The following is a 6,000-nucleotide window of genomic DNA, read 5'->3' on the forward strand; positions in this document are numbered from 1 at the left end:
AATTTAAAAACAATTTAAATGAATGTTTCCTTCTTTTTAATTTATTTTTAATTTAAAAAATTTTATCTTTGAAGTATGGCTGACCTATAATGTTACATTATTTCAGATGTACAACATAGTGATTCTTCAGTTTTATACATTACTCAGCGCTCACTGAGATCAGCGTAGTCACCATCTGCTACCATACGTTATTAAAATGTTACTGACTATATTCCCTATGCTGTACTTTCCATCTTTGTGACTTATTTTATAAGTGGAAGTTCATACCTCTTAATCCCCTTCACGTATCTCACCCACACCTCTGGCAACTACAAGTTTGTTCTCTATATTTATGAGTTTGTTTCTGGTTTTTGTTTGTTTGTTTTGTTTTGTTTGTTAAATGAAATTCCAAAGGGCAGTCTCTCATGTTCCTCATGGACCTTGGAATTCTTAAAAATGAAATCTTAAGCCATTGTGGTACCACAATAGTAATCAGCCCTGTAAAGTCAGTCGTGAATAGGGGAAGAACCATAATTCAGTTGGAAAAGAAAGGTCAAGCTAGATGACTATCTCTGGTTAATTTTGTCCAAGGCTTTATTAACTTACTATAGTTGGTCCATTTGACATTTGATTTTTATCAAGCTCTATTCTTATCCCCCTCCTTTATTGATATTTCTTTTAGAAATTGAGATAAGTGGAAAAAAAAAAACCCAAATCTTTTTAGGGTGTGGGGCAGATCTCTTTTCCTTTTTTTTTTTTTTTTTTTGAATTTGCCAGATCTGTGTGAGGAAGAAAGAAAATGGATTTTATGAACGCTTAATGGAGTAAGTATTAGGTTTCTTGGAGTTCCTGAAGGCAGTCCACTCACTTCTAACACAGCAGTGTAAACACTTTAATTTCTTTTGTTGAGTTTTCTATGACTGGTGAATCTTCCCTCCCTTCCCCCAAATCTACCAAGTACAGATACACATGCCGACAAATGGAATGCAAACAAATGGTATGTAATGGGTACACTGCTGGGGAAATGTACAGAGAGGCTCTTCTAGGCCATTACAGATGATAGCCCCCAAAGGCCAAGTTATTTATAAAGAGGAGAAGCAGTAACTTCTTAACATAGGGCTCCAAATAAAGAAGGGTTTGTCTACAAAAAAGAATGTAATAATTCAGTTCTGTGCATTTGTTGATTGATGATCACTTTTTCCCCTTACGTCTTGACATTCCACCAAAGCAAACTGTATGATTTTCCCCTTGGGAACCAACCCAGAGCTTAGCTTTATTTACAAGCTTCATTATACTAAAGAGCAAAATGTTCTAGCCTATTGAATAGATATTACATGGCAGCCTGCTGACCTCTCTATTTAGGAGAAATATTCAACTCCTACAGAGAAGTCTTAAAGGTTAGCTGATTCAGTTTTTTCCCTCTTTATTTACTGTAGTCTAAACCACTGATTTCAGTTTCTTTCTCTCTCTCGTCTTTCTTCTCTCCTCTCCTCTCGTTTCGCTTCTCCTCCCCTCCCCTCCTTTTCCTCCCTTCCTTCTTTCTTTCCTCTTTCCTTTCTTCCTCCTTCCCTCCCTCCCTCCCTCTCTCTCCCCCTTTATCTCTCTCTCTTTCTTCAGTACGGTGTTCCTCTACTTCTGGTAAGATTCTGCAATAAACGAAGAAGAGCTGTGGCTGCTATGTTGAGCTTTTAAATTTCTCACTTGCGTTCACTTCAAAGGCATCCAATACACACCACAGTAGACTTTTACCTTGAAATGAGCGTGCAAGTAGAGGGAAGTCTGGGATCTACTAATCTTGGAGAATGCTGTGGTATCAGAGCATTTGCATCTGGGCTCCTAGAGGGAATAGGGAGGTAAATAAGGAATCAATTTGGTCTGGGGCTCCAGAAAGTACTAGAAACACCCTGAGTAATCAGGAAACTCACCTTGCCGTAGGATACTGTTAAAAAATTTGTGCCTCAGTTTAGGAGACTGATTAAGTATTATTGGGGAGGAGAAATTTTGGATGTATGATCCTACTGTCTTGGACTTGAAGGAGAAGGTTTTTGAAAAAAAAAAAAAAAACCAAAAACCTGGATTTTTTCTAAAGTCTCTTTGATAAGGTATTAAAATAATAGCTGAGAGTCTTTGTTTCCTACAACAATATTATGCTGTTTTTGGACCTTTCTCTGTCCATTGCTCTTGGTTCTTTCTGCCAAACCAGGGAGCGATAACACATTTGGAGCTTGTAGCCAACATTCTAGCAGCATGCATAATTAATTCCATATCTTGGCCATCTTTTTTATTACCTGTTTCCTTACTCCCTGAATGAAGACCACCTTATCCTTCTCATCCTTTTAACCTTGGAATTGTAATTCTCGATAAAATATAGCTAAATGAGCTTAAGTATGTTTAATAATCTACCACCCCCAAAGTGTTTAGGTCAATCTGAGTGGTATATTTAATGGTGAAAACACTTCTTGTAGTCTAAACGGAATGTTAGCTTAAGCCTTCATGCTTTCCTGAAGAGTCAACTCATGTGACAAATGATCCTTTCCCTAAAGAGATGGATTGAAATCAGTAGGCCCATTGTGGGAATCGCACTGCACATTATCACCTGTGTGCCAGTTGGTGTTGTGGTGGTGCCTGTGTGGTTAGTTGGAAAGGATGAAGCACTTGGGGTGACAAAGAAAATCTTGGTTTCACACATGTTTCTGGAATCAAATGATAGCTGAAAGACTCTTGAGATCTGAAACTCTACCCACAGGGTGACCCTTTTTCAATGCCATCCACCTTAAAGAAACGATTGCTGGGGCATAGTTGAATTCATGCATTCCACCAGTATTTGGTGTCTGTCTACCGTGAACCAGGCATTGTGCATGGGGTTAGTGTTAGGGTTTGGAGCAGCATGCATGCAGTTTTGCTCTTTTGGGCCTTAGATTTCAATGGTGGAAAACAGACATGAGAAAAGCAGACACATAAGCACAGTTTCAGCTAGTGTTAGGTGCTACAGAGAAGACAAAGCAGGGTTTCCAGTAGAGTTACTGGTTGGGTTGGTGGTGGTGGTGGTAGATGGTGAGCTAATTTAGATTGAGCAGTAGAGGAAGGCCTCTCTGAGAGTTTGTTTCTTTTTAAGAATTACAGTAACTATTTCATGACTAGGGAAAACTGACTCTGGGTAATGGGTAATACTTATTAAAACAAACAAACAAAAAAAGCCTCATGATTTTAATAGCCAGACTTCAGCTATCAGCAAGCATAGAGACACAATAGATTTTTTTTTTTTCTTCTCACCAATGAAAAGTGACTTTGCTTTTAGGAATTCTGTACATTTAAACCTATCCCAACATCGTTGGCATGGGAATTATATCTTTTTGATGCCTTTCCAAAGAAGTTAGCAAACAAGATATCTTGGTCTTTTCAGAACTTAGATTATGTGAGAAGAGAAGTAATTTGGCTAATTCCTAACTATGGTAGAGCCACCAGCCCCCTCAGGAAATGTATCCCAACCAATATCCTCATTATTAAGCCAACTTGCTTGACTTTCCTTCTTTATGCATTTGGACCAGCTGCATGGGTAATTGGATTCTGGGGCAAATGTTTCAAGAGTGATAGCATCTACTTGATAGATAGTGAAGTACTGACGTACCAGAGATTCCTTGTCTTGTTGGAGGGTACCAGTCAAGTGTTGTCCTCATGGTCCCTCCTGTGATACTTTAGGAGGCTTTAGGGAGAGGAGCCATGGACATCTCCTCTCTGAAGAGAGCCTTCCTGTATTGATGGAGCTGATTTTCCTCTCATGTTGCACCATAGCCCATACTACTTTTATTATACCACTTAATAAATTGTAATTTCAAATGTATTTGGAGATCTGTATGCCCACTAGAACATGAGATCTACAAGTTCAGAAAGTGTTTTAATCATCTGGAAGTAAATTCTTATTTAATTCTTTTTTCTTTTTCTTTTTTTTTTAAGAGAGAGCAAGAGAGTGGGGGTGGGGGAGGGGGCAGAGGGAGAGAAAGAATCTTAAGTAGGCTCCAGGCCAGAGCAGAGCACTGGAGGGGCCTGGATGGCCCGTGGGGTTTGATCCCATGACCCTGAGACCATGACCATGACCTGAGCCAAAATCAAGAGTCAGATGCTTAATCAGCTGAGCCACCCAGCTTCCCCAACTCTCATTTAATTCTTAATGTCAAATGTATAAAATATATTTTTGGAGAATTTTACGTAGAGGCTTATGAAAGCCATTTGATGACACTGGGCCTGATTCTTTCACAAAAGGTGACGATACAGCAGTTCTGTTGCATTGGGCCTGAGTATTTGGGTGGAAATGTAGCTCCCTCTGCAATATTACTATTTCCTCTTTATGGAAGAGCAGATTTTGCCCAAAGACAGGACTACTTGTCAATGAGGAAGTGTGAGGTAGGAGAGAAGGAAGGAGGGAACACATACTTCTCTTGAACACATGTCTCTTCTTCCAAATTCACCGGGCCTGCAAGGGCATAACTGTGGGGTGCTGGAGCCTGCCCCTTAATACTGGTTGGAGTCTCTCACCACCTCTCCTTACATTCCTGAAGTTTTATGATTATTAAGCAGTTATTATGTGCCAGCTACTTTAATAAGTGCTCCGGCTTTCTCATCTGGCTTATGTCTTAGAGCAGCACGATAAGGTAGATACTGTTGTTATTTCCACTGGGAATGGAAACCAGGACCTGTAAGGAGACTTTGCGCCAAGTCACACACACAGCCTGCTGCAGAGTGAGGACTGAATCGTTTTCCGCTTGAAATTTTTTTTGTTTTTCTTTTTGTTTTTGTTTTTCTGCTTGAATTTAGAAACTGAACTTTAAACACCACGCTCTGAAAACCTTCCTAGGTTAGCTTGTTCAACTTGGGCTTGGGCAACTTTGGGCAATGAGCCCCAACACAGGGATGGAACAGATTAAAGAGGCACCATGGTGGATGGCTTAATAGCAGGGCTCAGGTCAAATTTCAGGAAAGATAAAGCTTCTTTCAATGTTTTCCAAATTCTTTTTTCCTGTAGTCTATTTTAATGCCGTCCTGCAGCTGTCCAAAGCTCACCCAAACTCATGAGAAGCTTCTTTTTTTTTTTTTTAATTGGTTATATTGAGACATGATTTGCATACCATACAATGCACCCACGAAAGTGGCTTTTTAGTAGATTTAGAGTTGTGCATTCATAATGACAATCAATTTTAGAACATATTTATTATTCCAAAAAAGAAATCCACACCCCTTAGTCCTCGCTCCCAATACCCACTCCTTGTACCCACAGCACCTGGCAACTGCTAATCTATTTTCGGTCTCTAGATTTGTCTATTCTGAACATTTCATATAAATAGAATCATACAATATACAGCTTTTTGTTTCTGACTTCTTTTAGTCGATGTAATGTTGTTCATTTTTAAAGATTTCATTTATGAGAGAGAGAGAGAGAAAGAGAGAGAGAGAGAGACATAAGTGGGGAGATGGGCCAAGAGAGAGAGGGAGAAGTAGATTCCCTGCTTAGTGGAGAGACTGATGGAGTTCGAGGGGGCTCGATCCCAGGACCCTGAGATCATAACCTGAGCTGAAGTCAGACACTTAAGCAACTGAGCCACCCAGGTGCCCCTTCAACGTAATGTTTTTAAGGTTCATCCAAGTTATAGCATATATCAGAACTTCAGATCTTTTTATGGCCAAGTTATAGTCCACTGTTTGGATACACCATTTCATATTTATCTATTAATCTGTTGATGGACAATTGGTCATTTCTACTTCTTGGCTCTTATGAATAATGCTTATATGAACGTCACTCCAAGTTTCTTATTCCATTGTTTTGTTTCTCTACTCATAACTTGCACTTGTTCAAATCTAAGTTCAGAGACGGGAGAATATCAAAACGGTCTAATTATCAGAATCCATACTGATGTGTAGATGGCTGATGGACTACGTGCATGTTAGAAGAGGAATGTTAGAACTCAAATGAACTTCCAATTGGTGAAAAAACTGCAGGTAGTTCTTTGCGAGAAAGGAAGTCTTCCC

Source organism: Mustela erminea, chromosome 10, assembly GCF_009829155.1.
Source record: "Mustela erminea isolate mMusErm1 chromosome 10, mMusErm1.Pri, whole genome shotgun sequence".
NCBI lineage: Eukaryota > Metazoa > Chordata > Mammalia > Carnivora > Mustelidae > Mustela > Mustela erminea.